At 42.1% G+C, this 17,787-nt stretch overlaps 1 protein-coding gene across 4 annotated transcripts in view; it reads left to right on the forward strand.

Annotated features, from left to right (window-relative positions):
* Adarb2 (adenosine deaminase RNA specific B2 (inactive)) overlaps positions 1-17,787 on the forward strand; it is a 542,810-nt gene that overhangs the window by 458,483 nt on the left and 66,540 nt on the right. The window lies entirely within an intron of this gene.

Consider the following 17,787-nt stretch of genomic DNA (forward strand, 5'->3'; position numbering starts at 1 on the left):
ATCCATCTTATCTAGTTTGGTGGCTGTATATATATGGGCCACATGTGGGGCAGGCTCTGAATGGGCGTTCCTTTAGTCTCTGTTCTAAACTTTGCCTCCCTATCCCCTCCTAAGGGTATTCTTGTTCCCCTTTTAAAGAAGGAGTGAAGCATCCACATTTTCATCATCCTTCTTGAGTTTCATGTGTTCTGTGCATCTTGGGTAATTAGAGCATTTGGGCTAATATCCACTTATCAATGAGTGCATACCATGTGTTTGTCTGTGATAGGGTTACCTCATTTGGGATGATATTTTCCAGTTCCAACCATTTGCCTACGAATTTCATAAAGTCATTGTTTTTGATAGCTGAGTAGTAGTCCATTGTGTAGATGTACCACATTTTCTGTATCCATTCCTCTGTTGAAGGGCATCTGGGTTCTTTCCAGCTTCTGGCTATTATAAATAAGGCTGCTATGAGCATAGTGGAGCATGTGTCTTTGTTGTATGTTTGAGCATCTTTTGGGTATATGCCCAAGAGTGGTATAGCTGGGTCCTCAGGTTGTGCAATGTCCAATTTTCTGAGGAACCTTCAGACTGATTTCCAGAATGGTTGTACCAGTCTGCAATCCCACCAACAATGGAGGAGTGTTCCTCTTTCTCCACATCCTTGCCAGCATTTGCTGTCACCTGAGTTTTTGACCTTCGCCATTCTCACTGGTGTGAGGTGAAATCTCAGGGTTGTTTTGATTTGCATTTCCCTTATGACTAAAGATGTTGAACATTTCTTTAAGTGCTTCTCAGCCATTCAGCATTCCCCAGCTGCGAATTCTTTGTTTAGCTATGAACCCCATTTTTAACAGGGTTATTTGTCTCCCTGCAGTCTAACTTCTTGAGTTCTTTGTATATTTTGGATATGAGCCCTCTATCAGTTGTAGGATTGGTAAAGATCTTTTCCCAATCTGTTGGTTGCCGTTTTGTCCTAAAGACAGTATTCTTTGGCTTACAGAAGCTTTGTAGCTTTATGAGATCCCATTTGTCGATTCTTTATCTTAGAGCATAAGCCATTGGTGTATTGTTCAGGAAATTTTCTCTAGTGCCCATGTGTTCGAGATGCTTCCCCACTTTTTCTTCTATTAGTTTGAGTGTACCTGGTTTGATGTGGAGGTCCTTAATCCCACTTGGACTTAAGCTTTGTACAGGGTGATAAGAATGGATCAATCTGCAATCTTCTACATACTGACCTCCAGTTGAACCAGCACCATTTGTTGAAAATGCTATCTTTTTTCCATTGGATGGTTTTGGCTCCTTTGTCAAAAATCAAGTGACCATAGGTGTGTGGGTTCATTTCTGGGTCTTCAATGCTATTCCACTGGTTTATGTACCAATACCATACAGTTTTTATGACTATTGCTCTGTAATACTGCTTGAGTTCAGAGATAGTGATTCCTCCGGAAGTCCTTTCATTGTTGAGGATAGTTTTAGCTATCCAGTCATGCTGTTTTTAATGCACAAGTTATTAACTGAGTGCTAACCATATTAGATTATTGAGAAACAGCAAAAACTAAAATTGACCAAGTGCCTACTCTTGTGAATCTGATATTCAACTGGGAAATGTGTCATTTTAAAGCACATCATGAAGCTAATACAAAATAATCCTAAGAATATCAGACAGTCTCAGAGCACACATACAAAACATAGGCAATTTTTTTTAAAATTGCCCTGTCACAGGGTCTAGGACAATTCAGCAGGAAAAGTAAAACAGACAGACAGACAGAGACAGACTGACAGCAGGCATTTCTCTTTTCTCTTGGGCATCACGTGTCCAAGTCTAAAAGTCTACGTTCGTGTGGCCACATGAGTTGATTTTCAGCAGTTCGCAGCTCTGCATGTCTTTCCCCGTTTGTAGGAAAAAAAAATGGCAATTTTTAGAAGCTATTCTGAGACTTTGTGTGAAAAGCAGTCATGTTTTACAAGGGCTTATGAAAAGATAATGCTTCAGTTTCCAGCAAGCATACTACTTTCTACGCAAGTGATTTATTTATTTATGTGAACTAAATTCATTATGTACGAGAGAGTCTTTACAAGGTAAGGCTTTATAACAAGTCATCTGTGAACCCCTGAGTATCAGTGGCTGGAATTTGCTTTCCTATTATAAAGGGAATAGTTAATAAACTTTGATTTAGAAAAGATTATAAAGAACTACGCACTAGAATAGAAATATTTGTAAATATTCATTTACTTAAATTGGATGTGCCATGTAATCTTAATTTCAGTTCAGTTACTCAAGCAAATGCCTAAGGAATTCTAAGAGATGGTGGTGTGTGTGATATACCAATTACAATGCAAAAAAAGGAAACTGATTCTGAAATAAGCTTCATTCAGCTTTTGCTGTTAGTAGAACGAATTATTTTTTAGCCATTATGAGAAATACTATTGGGAAAACATATACTTGTGAACAGACTTTTAAAAATCTTTATCTGATTTACCCAATCATATGGTAAAAATTCAAATAGAAAATAACTTAGGAATCAAAACTAATGTTCACAATTTCATTGTTCCCTTTCCACCCAATAGAAATTGTTTTATTAATCCTTTAAAATTTCTACATGCACAAAACGCGTTTTGATCATATTCATCCATAACTCCTTCCAGGTCTTACCCCACTTACAATTTCATCTCCATGTCTTTTCCACTAAGTTCAATATGTGCTACACGTGTATGCATGGGGGGGTAGTCAACCTATCTAGAGCTACACCCTCCCTCTCAGAAGTCATAAACTGTCAATAGCTCCTCAGGTGGAATGGAAACTCGTGAGCACCTCCCCTACTACATGCCAGAATGCTGTATGGCTTGATCTTGTGCAAGTCTTGTGCAAGACACCACAGTTACCATGCATTCACAGGTGCGGCAGCCCTGTTATATCCTAAGATCAAGACCAAATGGGTTCTACATTTCTATACCTACCATTCTAGATAACATCTATTAAACCATGCCATTGCAATCAATATTCATTCATGTGTAATTTTTGGAGTTATAATTTTATGACATTACTAAATGTGTGCTACTTTACTCAATTTGGATTGTACAGCTTCTTACTCTGGTAGTTCATCCTGGGAGCCACTCAGCCTTTTCCTTACTAGACGACTTCTCTGACTAGACAAATTCCTTCAATTATCATTTTTAATGATGAGATCATAACTGATTATGCTTATATTCTAACTAACTCTTCCACATTTTGAGTACCACTAAGTGTTGGAAAACAGTAACAACAATAATATATCTACATAAGCAGTTTTAAACAGAATCATCACAGAATCAGGCTGGGACCTTGAATTACATTTCATTCTCTACTGACACAGTTCTCCCAAGATTGAGCATCTATCTTGTCCAGGACCCATAGTCTCTCACTTCTGTCCCTAGATCAGACTCACATTACTTGTTTAAATCATGGACATGGCTATACCTTGTTATGCAGATTTTCAAGTTGTGTATCATTTAATGGTATCTCAATTTTCTTTCTTTTTTTAAAAATTTTTACTTAAAAAGGGAAGTGAAAAAAAATAAGCCTCTAACACATTTGCGAAGTCAGGAGGTCTGTAAGTCAGGATATCCATGGAACCAACACCCTGAATACACCCTTATAGCCCTGACCCCGAGGACGCTGGCGCGCGACTTCCAGTCTAAACCACTGTCTCCAGAACCAGTTTCACTCATCGATGCTGCTTTCCTTTGTGGCAGACCATCATCAAGAAAAGAAAGCCGGGGTTGGAAAGATGGCTCGGTGGTTCAGAGCACCCCTAATCCCAACTCCAGGGGATCTAACAACCTCTTCGAAATCCTCAAGCACAAAGTGCACACATAGTATTCACAGGCACATACATGCAGACAAAACATTTAAACACATAAAATAAATACATTTTCATTTTGTAAAGAAAAAGACATTATTTTAAAAAATATATATTATGGGAGAGCCAAGTGTGGTAATCCATGCCTGTAACCTCAGTACTTCGGAGGAGGCTGAGGCCAGAGCAGGTACTGTGAGTTTGAAGAAAGCCTGGGCCATATAGTAAGTTCTGCACCAGCCAGGGCTATGGGGAAAGATCTCTCTCAAGAGAAAAATGAGAATAGGAGAGCAAGGTGACTGAAATTAGGACTGCATCTGCCAGCCAAGGGTATGGCTTCATGAAGTAAGTCTAGTATTTCGATAATAAAGTTAAGTAAGTAAACAAAATAAAATGAAGTAAAATTAAATAGCTATTGGAGTGGCTATTGGAGGAGCTATCATTCATGTCCATTTTAAGTCTTTCCTAAAACCCAGCCAGACATGGTAAATATAAAGACACCAATTAATTAAGAGTGGAAGATGCCTGAGTTGTTTCAAGTTCTAAAATACAGAACACGTCTTGCCTGCGTGCACTTGAATAAGCACGTGAGACAGAGCACTCCCCTGCACCGTCCTAATGAGTGTGTAAGACAGAGCAATCCCCCTGCACCGCCCTCGGTAAACTTCCAGCTTCCAGAGAAACCACCCCGTGGTCTCCAGACAGATGAAGCTGATAGTTAAACACCGCTTTCCCACTTGTACTTGATAAATCATAACAGTTCAGACGCACCTGAAGCCTTTCCCATCACAGAGCGTGTGTGTACGCTCACCTGCCCAGGGACCTAGCAGAATCATGGTATAAGTCGTTTAGTCCCCAAGTATCTCAAAATCTTTTCCTTTCCATTTTCCCCCCGTGGATGACTAGAAATCACTTTGATCTTGAAGTTAAGCAGAGTCTTTTTTATTTACACCCAGTCAAGCATGAGGAAAATAAGCTGAAACAAAAAGACTGGACCCAAAGCAATCACACTAAGCAGACGCTTCATACCAGCATGGAAGATGGTAAATTACCATCTTGATTTCTAGAAATTGATCCTAACAACTACTAAACACATACAACATAACATGGCATTGATGCTAGACTTCGTGATCTGTCTGGGCACATTAAGATTCATAGATGCTGACATCCCAGAACAATAAGGACCACTGATGGGTAATTGATTTTAAATCTTTGGTTGAAACCGTTTAGACTACGAAATGCTGGATAGATTTTACTACCCCTGTGGCCGACCCGTGTGTAGCTTGAATGCCAACCCATCTCTTTAAAATAAAACCAGAGAAAAGCAGTCCTGGCTGGATAATTATCCCAGCCCAACCCTGCTCATGGCTCATTAGAGATAAATGATTTAATTTGAAATAATTCACAAGGTGCCAATGAAAACCCTCGAACCTAAAGGTGGTAGACATATACCTGTGAGATACACCCTATGAAATTTATTCCTTCTCAGTATGGAAGGGTTTAGGAGGAAAACATGTTTTCTGGAAAAAGGCAAAAGAGGTCTGGAGATATGGCTCGTGTGGTAAAGTGCTTGCCTTCCTGGTAATCATGGGGACTTAAGTTCAATGCACCACATGGGTGTGGTGGTGTATCTCTTATAATCCAGCACCAGGGAGGCAGAGACAGGAGACCCACCAGGGCTTGCTGGCCAGCCAGCTTAGTCTATTTGACGAGCTCCAGGCTAGTGAGAGACCTATCTCAAAACACAAGGTGGAGTGCACAACACCTAAGGAACAGCAGCCGAGGACGCCCTCTGGTCCGCACATGTGCACGTACCTGTGTGCACACAGAGCAGAAACACTGCTGCACTCTTGAAATCGGGTGCTTCCATCAAGGCTGTTCAAGTGCTTCTACATCTTTTCTGATCATCGAGTCGCGCCGAGCGTTCGATTTCAACTCTTCCTCAAATTGCCCAAAAGCTTTTCACTTAGTCAGAAAATCCAACGCGGCTGTAGCTCAAGGCAATAAAGCTAACATCTCCAAAACCCTGATCGTGGTTTTGAATGGAAACTTATCAAGGTTTGTCGGCGAAAGAAAAAGAGAAGACAAGACGCTAACATCTGTTGCCTAAGTGCCAGACAGCAATTTCAGGTGTTTAAAGTGCATTATCCTTAGCCAATTCTCTCTCTTTTCCCCTCTCTCCTCTCTCTCTCTCTCTCTCTCTCTCTCTCTCTCTCTCTCTCTCTCTCTCTCTGTAATAAACACATATGAAAGTAGGAAAAGCCACAGTCCTTTGAAACCCCTGTGGACTTTCAAATACATGCACTTGATGTCAAGGTTCAAACTCCTTTCTTACCCAGTCAGCCCTATATTTCAACTTGCAAGATTTTCCATCTATATTAAGTGACAATTTTAAAAGGGGGCCTGATGTCTTGCAAACATTGGAGAAGGAAGTGGTAACGTCCTAGACAGCTCTGTGCAGAGACAGAAGGGTATTCACACTACAATGGACCAAGCAGCTTCGCGTCACGGTGATAAGAACCCAAGATCACCAAATTACAAACAGAAAGGTTGCCTTGGGCTCACAGTGCTACGGGTTCTAGGCTAAAACTCCTTGATCCAGGAGCTTCGGTAACTGTGGCGCATTGGCCCATTAAAGCAACAGCACATGATAGAAAAAAAAGCCAGGGGCCAGAGGGAGAATGTGATCCCCAAATCCCCTTTATAGACACACCGTCAGTATCTAATCTTTCCCCTAGACCCCACTTCTAAGGATGTTTACCACCTCCCTATAGAGCCAAGGCATCAACACATGAGTCTAGGTATAATGTAGCACACAGTAGGACAACACCCTGCTGCGTTTAGCCCAGGGTCTTTACAATCAAGTCTACAACAATGACTTAGCTTTGAAGTTATCTCAGTCAGGGCCAGCTACTGGAGGGAAGCAAGAAGACAGGGTCAGTAGAAAAAGAGGAGAGGAGAAACTAGAGTCATGGTGGTGCGCTGCGGGAGAGCAAGACAGCCTCGGATCAGTGCACACCTATGCCTCGGCCAGTAATCGCTGCAAGGCATTTTAACTGACCAAGCAGATTTGAACCAAAGGCAAGTCACACAGCTCTGTCAAGAAATAATGGGTGGTATGAGGTTATTGAGGGAGGGAGCATAAGTCAGAAGAGGAACTGAGAGCCTGAACAAAATGTTTCCCTTTGAACTGTTTTGAATAGAATTCCATATTCATCTTCTGAAAAACAGAGACCAAGACTGGAGCGCCAAAAGAAAAAGAAAAAAAAGAAAAAAGGAAGACAAAGAATGGGAATATCAAGTGGTTGCTTATGGACACGGGAAGCACTGCCACTTAAAATGTTTCCTCCGTGAATTATGTATGAGCTGCGGCTTTGTGCTCTCATTATTTCTGGGTTTAGCACCAATGAGGAGACCTTGTCAGTTATCTCCGATGCGGGAAAGAAAAGACTTCTCATCGATCAGACCAGGTGTCCCAGAGCCGTTTCTTTGATACAAAAGAATGAGTTACTAATGGGCCGGAGAGCACGCTCAGCCCAATCCAAACAGGGAGATAAATAGATTCGTCAATCTATTAATTGCAAAGGGGTCGTTGGCATCCTACTTCCTTTTTAGAAGTAGGAGGAGGGCATGGAATACATTCACTGAATAAAAAAATTATCATATTTATAGCCAGTGAAACCCTTCATAATGTCGATGACTAGAGCCATAACGAATGACATTCCCATACGCTGCCCTCCCCCCACTCTCTCCACCTACGTATGTGTCTGTACATATTTACCCCGAGGCCATAGGCTTATGTCATGCATCTTTTTAAGTTGCTCTCCACCTTGTTTTGGGGTGTGTGTGTGTGTGTGTGTGTGTGTGTGTGTGTGTGTGTGTGTGTGTGTGTGTGTGTGTTTTAAAGACAAGACTGAACAAGACTAAATCTGAAGTTCACCAAATTGTCATGGTTGGCTCTCCAGTGGGCTCCAGGAATCCTCCTATGTCTGTCTTCTCAGTATTGGGATTAGAGATGCAAGTCATCCTGTTAGCTTTTTACATAGATTCTGGGGACTGAATTCTAGTCATCAGGCTTGTGGAGAAAGCGCTTTACTGACTGAGCCTCTCCCCAGTCCTCACTCCATTTTTGTTTTGTTGTCATCGTTGTTGTTGTTGTTGTTGTTGTTGTCGTCATCGTTGTCGTTGTTGTTGTTATTATTGTTGTTGTCGTCATCGTTGTCGTTGTTGTTATTGTTGTTGTTGTCATTGTTGTTGTTGTTGTCATTGTTGTCGTCGTTGTTGTTTTATGGCACTCATCTTTAATCCCAGCACTCAAGAGGCAGAGGCAGGGAGATCTCTGTGAGTTTGAGGCTAGCCTGGTCTACATAGTGAGATCCTGTCTCAAATAATAACATCAACAGCAAAAATGCAGACGAATTAAAAATTATTAAATTTTAAAGTAATTTTTTTTTTGGTTCTTTTTTTTGAGCTGGGGACCGAACCCAGGGCCTTGCGCTTCCTAGGTAAAGCGCTCTACCACTGAGCTAAATCCCAGCCCCTCTCCATAATTTTTTATTCACCTTACATCCTGATCCAGCCACCCCCCACTACTTTCCTCCCAGTCCCACCCTTACAAAGCCTTCCCATTGTTGTAAAAATATAAAAAATAATACAGTCTTTTATCCCCCAACTACATCCAGCACCGCAGTGCCCCAAGATGTCTGCTGGATATCTTAAGTCTCAGTCAGCAAAGCGTCTCACCCGCTCTGCTCCATCCCATATCACACTGCCGAAGGCCTCTCTCTGAGCCTGGCAGCGATCTCTCTACCTATCTAGTTCCCAAGGCAGGTTTCCATGCCAGAAACACACATCCCAAGTCCGTGGCAGCCCAGACCAGCCGCCCCACACTCCCTTACACTTAAATCTACACATGAAAGAACACACAACACCATAACCTCTGATCCAGTTGATAAGATGTAATTGCCCACCTAAACATACAAAGCCCTGTACACATCCATCCCTTAAGAACATTCATAACAACCTGTAAAGGTACAGCGTGGAATCTTAACGTCAGCTGCCATATTGTCCTCAGGTAATCTCCCCTCCTCCTTTCCGTTCCCATCCCCTTCTCTTCCTTCAAACTTTTCTCTCCCATCCTTCCTTCTCGTCCAATGACAGGCTTCATCTTATCTTGTACCTGCCTCACCTGTGACATCATCCCACATCACCCCATTACCTCCTCTCCCTCTCCTCAGAGAAGGGAAAGCCCCCCTCTAATACCCCATCCTGGGACATCAAGTCTCAGAAGAACTAAGTGCATCCTCTTTTCTGAGGCCCAACCAGGCAGTCCAGGTAGGGGAACGGGATCCAATGGCAGACAACAGAGTCAGAGACAGCCCTTGCTCCATTTGTTAGGGGATCCACATGAAACCCAAGCTGCACATCTGCTACAAATGTGTAGGGGGCCTAGGTCCAGCCCCTGAATGCTCTTTTGTTGGTGGTTCAGTCTCTGTGAACCCCTATGAGCCCAGGTTAGTTGACTCTGTAGGTCATCTTGTGGTGTCCTTGACCCCTCTAGCTCTCTCAATTCTATCATCTACTCTTCCACAAGACTCCAAGCTCCACCTGATGTTTGGCCCTGGGTCTCTGACTCTGTTTCCATCCACTGCTGGATGAAGCCTCTCAGGAGACAGTCATGCCAGGTTCCTGTCTGTCACCTCAAGTTACTGCAGAACTAGGCACATCCTCTACCACTGGGGCCAAGACAGCCCAGTTATGGGAGCAGGATACCCAGGCAGGCAAGAGTTAGGGCAAGCCTGTACTCCAATTTCTGAGGGACCTTCAGGAAGACCAAGCTGCACATCTGCTACATATATGCAGGAGGCCTAGGTCCAGCCTTTGTACACTCGTTGGCTGCTGGTTCAGTCTCTGGGAGCCCCTGAGGTTCCAGGTTAGTTGACTGTTGATCCACTTCTTGTGTCCCCCATCCCTCTGGGCTCCTCAATCCTTCCCCCAACTCTTCCACAAGACTTTCCAAGCTTTATCTAATGTTTGGCAGTGGGTGTCTGCATCTTTCTCAGTCAGCTGCTGCGTGGAACCTCTCAGAGGACAGTCATGTAAGGCTCCTGTCTACAAGCATAACAGACTATCATTAACAGTGTCAGAGATTGGTTCTTGTCCATGGGATTGATCTTAAGTTGGGTGGGTCAATGGTTGGCCATCCCCTCAGTCTCTGTTCTATCTTTGTCCCTGCACTTCTTGTAGGTAGGACAGATATTGGGTAGAAGCTTTTGTGGGTGGGTTAGTATCCTTATCTCTCCACCGGGAGTCCTTCCTAGCTACAGGAGGTGGCCACTTTGGCCTCCATATCCCCTCCTGCTAGAAGTCTCAGCTAGTCACCCTCATAGATGCCCTGGAGCTTCCTGCAACCCAGGTCTCTGACAGGTCCTAGAGATATTGCCCACACATCACCAAACCCCTGCTGACTTTTGTTCACTCTCCTGGACCTCTCTCCCCAGCTTTCCCTATATCTGATCCACCCCTTTTCTCCTCCATGTCTTTTCTTCTGCCCAGTTCCCTTCCTCCACCCACCTCAGATGACAATTTTATTTCCCCTTCTGAGTGAGAGTCAAGCATCATCCCTTGGACCCTCCTTGGTATTTAGCTTCTTTGATCTGTGGATAGTAGTGTGAGTATCCTGTACATTATGGCTAACATCCACTTGTCAGTGAGTATATACCATGCATGTCCTTTTGGGTCTGAGTTACCTTACTCAGGATATTTTCTAGTTCCATCCATTTGCCTGCAAATTTCATGATGTCTTTGTTTTTAAGAGCTGGGTAGTATTCCATTGTGTGAGTGTACCACATTTTCTTTATCCATTCTTCAGGTGAGGGATACCTGGGTTGTTTCTAGTTTCTGGCTATTATGAACAAAACTGCTATGAACATAGTTGACCAAGTGTCCTTGTGGGATAGTGGAGCATATTTTGGGTATGTGACCAGGATTGGTATAGCTGGGACTTGTTATAGAAGTATTCCCAACTTTCTGAAAAACTGACAAATTGATTTCCAGAGGGGTTGTACAAGTCTGCACTCCCACCAGCAATAGAGGAGTGTACTCCTTGTTCCACATCCTCAACAACATGGGCTGTCAGTTGAGTTTTTGATCTTAGCAATTCAGATGGGTTTAAGGTGGAATCCCAGATGACTAAAAACACTGAACATTTAAGTGCTTCTTAGCAATTTCAGATTCCTCTGTTGAGGCTTCTCTACTTAGCTCTATACCCCATTTTTAATTGCATTATTTAGTTTGTAGGTGTCTACTTCAAAGTTTTTTTTATATATTTTGTATATTAGCCCTCTGTCAAATGTAGGGTTGGTAAAGATCTTTTCCCAATCTGTAGGATGCCACTTTGTCCTATTAGCGGAGACCTTGCCTCACAGAAGCTTTTCAATTTCATGAGGTCCCATTTATCAGTTGTTGTTCTTAGTTCCTGAGCCATTGGTGTTCTGTAAAGGAAGTTGTCTCCTGTGCCAATGCACTCAAGGCTATTTCCTACTTTCTCTTTTATTAGATTTGGTGTATCTGGTTTTATGTTGAGGTCTTTGGTCCACTTGGACTTGAGTTTCGTGCAGGGTGATATGTATCTATTTGCATTCTTATAGAAGCAGACAACCAGTTAGACCAGCACCATTTGTTGAAAATGCTTTCTTGTCATTGTATAGTTTTGGCTTCTTTGTCAAAAATCAAGCATCTGTAGGCGTGTGAGTTTATTTCTGAGTCTTTGATTCAATTCCATTGATCAACCTGTCTGTTACTATTTGCATACCATGCAGTTTTTATTACTATTGCTCTGTAGTATAACTTGAATTCTTAATGAGACCTTGTACTGCTTTGAACACTAGGCTTCTTAAAGTTATGTCAGCATGTCTAACTGCAAGAACTGGGATAATTGGTCAGCAATGTCTTGAAAAAATCCTTTATTATTATCATATAACTGCCAAATTGAATAGGCTTGTTTCAAGCATGTGATAACTTCAGGGTCTGCCTAAAGTTCCCCTGGCCCATCCCAAGACTACTATAGATATCCCTGCCATTCTAAGACAAAAAAATAAAAAAAGAATGCTCCCTGAATAATCCTGCTGGCTACAAGTTTATCACTGGCTGACTTAGTCAAGACGAAAGACTTTTGCTTTTATTCTCTAGAGCAGAACATGTAGCTCTATGGCTATCCTCCATGCAGCAGAAAAAAATACCTCATAGCCTAATACCTGAGACCATCCTATTCCCTATTGGGATTATATGTGAACCCCAAACCCTGGTTATTTTAGAAGGAAAACGTAAGGGTGCTGTTAAAATAGAAGTAGCAACAGGGTGATGGTAGGGCACATCTCTAATCCCAGCACTGGGGAAGCAGAGGCGGACAAATCTCTAGAGTGTGAGGCCAGCCTGGTCTACAGAGCGAGTTCCAGGACAGCTGGGGCTACACAGAGAAGCCCTGTCATGAAAAAAAGAAAAAAAGACAGAAAAAGCATTCATTATTAGCATACTCAAATCCGGATTCAAATTTGGCTCCGTTAGGACCTAAGGGCGACAGTTTACCAGGATTCCTGCCAAACAAGCTAGCATTGTTACCAATGACAGTCACACCCGATCAGAAGAGAGAGACAAGCATATCTTCTGGGAGCATCTTCATTTTATTTCTGAGATAGGGTTTTATGCACCCATGCTAGCCTTATACTCACTAGATAGCCAAGGATGGCCTTAGGCTTCTGGTGTCCCTGCTTCTACTTCTTAAGAGCCTGGGCTCAGGTTTGAACCCAGGATTTCCCACCAGCACCCTACCAACTGAGTTTCATCTTCAACCCACGTTTTTCCCTCTTTAAAGAATGGTAATGAGTCTGTGATTATACAATTTTTCTAACAAGTGGCATGCTAAAGGATGTTGCCAGGTATGTAATTACCATAGTTACTCTAACAAGTGCTATGCTGACGTTTAGAAAGCTGGGCTCCTGTGACTTAGTCACAAAGTCAGCATCAGCGTTTAAGATTCACTGATGATGTGCTCATCAACCTCTGAACGAGCATTTAGTCACCATGGTGTCTGGAGTACGGGTACCGCCGAACCCTTTAGGGCTCCTTATGTGTGCAAATCTCAATGTGAGAAATCTGCCCCTCACGACTACTAATTTCTTTTCTCAAATTGATTAGCCAATCCAATGAAGAGAGCCCCTCTCTTTTCTTTCCTTTTCTTTTGTGTGTGTGTGTGTGTGTGTGTGTGTGTGTGTGTGTATCTGCATGTGGGGGGCATGTATGTATGTGTGTCTGCATGCGTGTGTGGTGTGTGTGTAATGCATGCTCATATACATGTGTGCATGCATGCATGCATGCATGTGTGTGTGCATGTATGTATCTGCATGTGTGTATAATGTATGTGTGTGGACACTTGTGTGCATGTGTGTGCGTGTGTTCGGGTTTTGCCTGTTTGGTTGATTGGGTTGGTTTGGGGACAAGACCTCTCTATTGTCTCTATCCCCACACTCTCAGGTGTCCACAGTCTGTTATGTCCTTCATCATAATTCCTTCTCTCCGACCATGCCAGCCTCCTTCCCTGACCTGAGAATGTATGCTGATAACACAGAGTGTAGGGCCTGAAAACATAGGCTAAGTCGTGTATCCTCTCTTTCTGGAGTAACTCAATACACACCATGTGACTATCCACAGGAATGAAAACAGATAAAAATGTGCCCTTTGTATTATCAATACTTTTCACTGAATTTTTACTTAACCCATTCCATAGTGGAAACTCATATTTAGTTTTAATATGCGTTGCTTGCCTTTCTGCTCCTCCAAACACTCTTGCTCCTCTATGAAAAGCACAGTTTGTTATGAGTAGAAGCAACAACAGAACACACTTTTAGTGTTGTTCTAACAATGGGAGTCAGAAAAAAAGGTCAGTAGATAAATATAATTATATCAAAATAGATAAATATACTTATGTGGAAATTAAACATATGGCACAGCAATAGCCAAAAATTACTTTTAAGTTTTGAAACTTTGCACAATTTTCTTTAAATTAATTTTTCCACACAAGGCAATGAAGTGAATTGATTTTAATATAGTTAAACTTACTGAAGCAGAGCCTCAGGTGAGTAAGAGACAAAGTTATCTATGCTCTGAAATCTCATGGATCCCTCCCACTCGCACTCTATTGTCTGGTGTCCATTTTAGGTATATCATCTAAAATTCACAAAACCCTGAGATGTAACTCACTGGATGCACTAGCAATATTTGGAGAATAAAATCACAGAGGACGCTGAAATCTCCCAGTTTCTAGAGATGACCATCAGTTACCATGCTGGTGAAAGAAAAATCTCCCCATCAGAGCAAAACTTCTTCCCAGTTCCAGCCCAGTTATGCCTCTTGATCATAAATGCCCAAGGCATGCATTTCTATATATACCTGATTTTAAACTAATTGGAGAGAAATTTAGACTGCGGAAACTGAAACTTTAGGAGAGAAAAGAATCTATGGCAGAAAAATAATGAAAATAAAATAGATGTTATTCAAATAATAACGGCTGGGAGTGAGGTTCCGGGCATGCCGACATTCTCTGCAAAATCTCAGAATACAAAGTGCAGAATCTGGGCGCTCCTACATGTGATCCCCCAGTAATAATATGGAGTTGTGTGCATGATCACTGGGGTCAATCATTAGTGAAGTTTTCCCACTGCCAACAGCCAATACACTGGGAAAGAGCTTTTCTTGGGGAACATGTGCAAACCTTATTACAGAGTCATTAAACTCCACAGACTGAAACTAGAAGATGAAACCGGAATGTATTATGTACCACAACCTTGGGCAGTCTTTGTATATGATGAAAATATTTTCTGTCTCCTTTAATTTCTATAATTTAGAGAGTCATTTCCTAGACACATGTTGCTATTATTCTACTCTACATTTTATCCTTTAGAATTTATCCCAGAGTCAGATAATTGTTATGAAACTTCTATTCAACAGCTTGAAATAATCATTTAGTTCAAGTTAAATGGATAAAGGTGCACTCCCAGAGACTGCTTAGAGCTGGGTAACACTATACCACAGGAATGTCCACTCAAGCTACTGTAACAAAATTCCTTCTTTCTGGGAAGTCTATAAACCACAGAATTTCATTTCTTGTGGTGCTAGGGGCTAGGAAGTTAAAAAGCAAGGATATCATGGTTGCTTGCAAGTTTCATGGATTATAAATAAAGCAACTGTAAAGATTCAGGTGCAGTTACTTGGTGTTTCACATCTAAATCTTAACCCTTTGGGCACCTGCCCTGGTGCATGATGGAAAATAAAGACACACAGCCTTAGTTTTCAGAAGATTCTTTGCTTAAGAGGTGCTGTTCACTAAGTACTCTTTACCCTCACGGTGCTGTTCACTAAGTACTCTTTACCCTCATGGTGCTGTTCACTAAGTACTCTTTACCCTCATGCCACTGTTCACTAAGTACCCTTTACCCTCATGGCTTGACCTTTTATCTTTATCCATACTCAACTCTTCCGTGTACCTCTGCACGTTCTCCTCTGCTCCCCTCCTCTCCCGTGCATCCAGCCCACTGTTACTTGTACGGAGCTCTCATCACCAGCAGGCTGCCTAGCCAGGTTTAGCTCTCAGCACCAGTCTTCTTCTGCTCCAGTGTTGTCTAGGTTTCTCTGTAGAATCTATTTTCTAGTTTAAATAAAAAATAATCAAACTACACTTTAAGTAGGTATCTCGGTCTAAAATAAAGCAGTCTTGCTGTTTCCGTTAGAATCACAACCGTATAATCAATGGAGAGGAAATTTATGGGGCTTAATCTTCCTTAATCTAAGAATATGGTATCTATCTATGAGTTCTACTATTGTCAGTGGCCTCAAGAAGAGGTTTTTCATTTTACATTTTTAGGGAGTGCCACAGCACACCGGAGATTTCAGAGAACAACTTGCAGGAGTCTGCTCTCCTTTTTCACCACATGGGTTCAGAGGACCAAACCCAGGTGGTCAAGCTTGGTGGTGAACATCCTTACCTGCTTGCTCTGTGTCTCTAGCCCCGTGACTGGGAGTTTAAAGCTTCTGTCTTCACAGTCTATTTCCCTTTTCCCTGTCACCTCCTTTGTGGCTATTTAAAAACAGAGTTGTTTCCACTGTATTGTTTCTAGAGGTTATGCGTATATATGAAAACTGTTGATTTGGGTATCTGAGCTTACTGAACTCTCCTTCTGCTTCTAGTAATGTTTCAACTGGACTCCCTTGAGAGCGCCACTTACGTGGTCATCGCATAATCAGAGGGCATTTGTATTACCTGTTCCCTTCAATCGCTGCATCGCTAATTTCTTTCTTTTGTGCTAAGTAGTAGCTTCAGCAGATACCAAATAATGGAATTACACTGGGCATTCTTCTGAAGGCAGCAGAAATGACACCAAGGTTTCCCCATAAAGCCATGTGTTTATCAGACACTGACTCTGCACCAGTGGTCATTATCATTGTTCTGTACTGTATTCTAAATACTATCTGTTTCCATATTTTATCTCAAATCATGGTTTTATCAGGTGCTGTATCTCTGATCGTGGTTATCCTTTTGTATTGTATTTTTAAACACAATCTCTTTTCATATTTCTGGGAAAAAGTGTACCTTGTAGTAATGAGCTATACTACATGTTTAGTAAGTAATAACTATTTTAAATTTTAAAAAATATCTCTAATTGTGGTTTTCTTTCAACTTTGACTTTATGGCTTCTGGTTCCAATGTGTAGGATCCACACTAGATCTTCCGAGCTTCTCAAAGGCTTGGGTCACTTCTCCAGCTCTGTCCTCTGTAGCACTTTAGACTCTGGTTGACTCCATTCCACTGCTGCTGCTGTTCTTTGCGATTACCCCATGATACTGTCACTTCCAATATGCTGGGGTCTTCCACTGCAGCTAGGCTTCATCAATAGCCTCTCGTAGGCTCTCTTCATTGTGCCAAATCTCAGATGGTCTTTGCATGACCCCTTCAGTTCTGGGCAGTCAACTGAGGCTGCACCTTCACCAATGGCCTTCCCTGGTCTCTCACAGTACCAAGCCTCAGCTGTTCTTCATGATCCCTTCATGCCTTCAAAACCAGTACCACCTGGGTGATTCTTCCACATTACAAAGTCCAGCTTCAGCAAGGTACAACGTTGGCTATCTCTGGAGCACAGCTTCTTTGTGCTTTCAGAAAACACTTCCCAGAAGATTTCACCTCAGTGATGCTGGTCTCTCCTTAATCACCACTAATTTCTTAGCTCCAGCTAACTAGCATCAGTTGTCCCTATAATTCCTTCTATTCTGGACTCTAAAGCCAGAGCCACATGGCTGAAGCTGCTGAGTTCTGTTGTTTTCTGGGGCTAGAATATCCTTGTTCTATTACATTATCACCAGCTTTCTGTTTTTCAGCTCCTTCACTGCCTAAGCTTGGCTGTCCTGGAACTTGCTCTGTAGATTGACTTTGAACTCAGAGATCTGTATGGCTTTGTTTCCTGAATGCTGGGATTAAAGGTATCTACTACTATGACTGGACCTAAGCTTTTCTGTGCTTGGAATTTTCTCCATACCAGGCTGGACTTGAACTCGGAGATCTACTGTCTCTATCTTCTGGGATTAAAGGCTTATACTGCCCCACCTGAACCTAAGATTTTCATGGCCATTATTCCTCAAGATCCAGATCAAAAGGCTCTGTCTTCTACTTCTGGGTTCATTCTAGATTAAAAGTACAAATGAAAGCAATAAACAGATATAATACCTCCATATAACTACTCTCAACAGCAAATACAGAAACAATAAGCTTAGCTGGGTGGGATCTTGCCCCAAAATCTGAGAGTTCTACATCTTGTTCCAAAGACAAAGAGGAGAAGACTGCCTTCCAGGGAGTTAGAAGTGTCTCAAAGCCCTGCCCGAAGTAGGCCACACCTACTCCAGCAAGGCCACACCCACTTCG

This window comes from Rattus rattus, chromosome 14, assembly GCF_011064425.1.
Source record: "Rattus rattus isolate New Zealand chromosome 14, Rrattus_CSIRO_v1, whole genome shotgun sequence".
Classification (NCBI taxonomy): domain Eukaryota; kingdom Metazoa; phylum Chordata; class Mammalia; order Rodentia; family Muridae; genus Rattus; species Rattus rattus.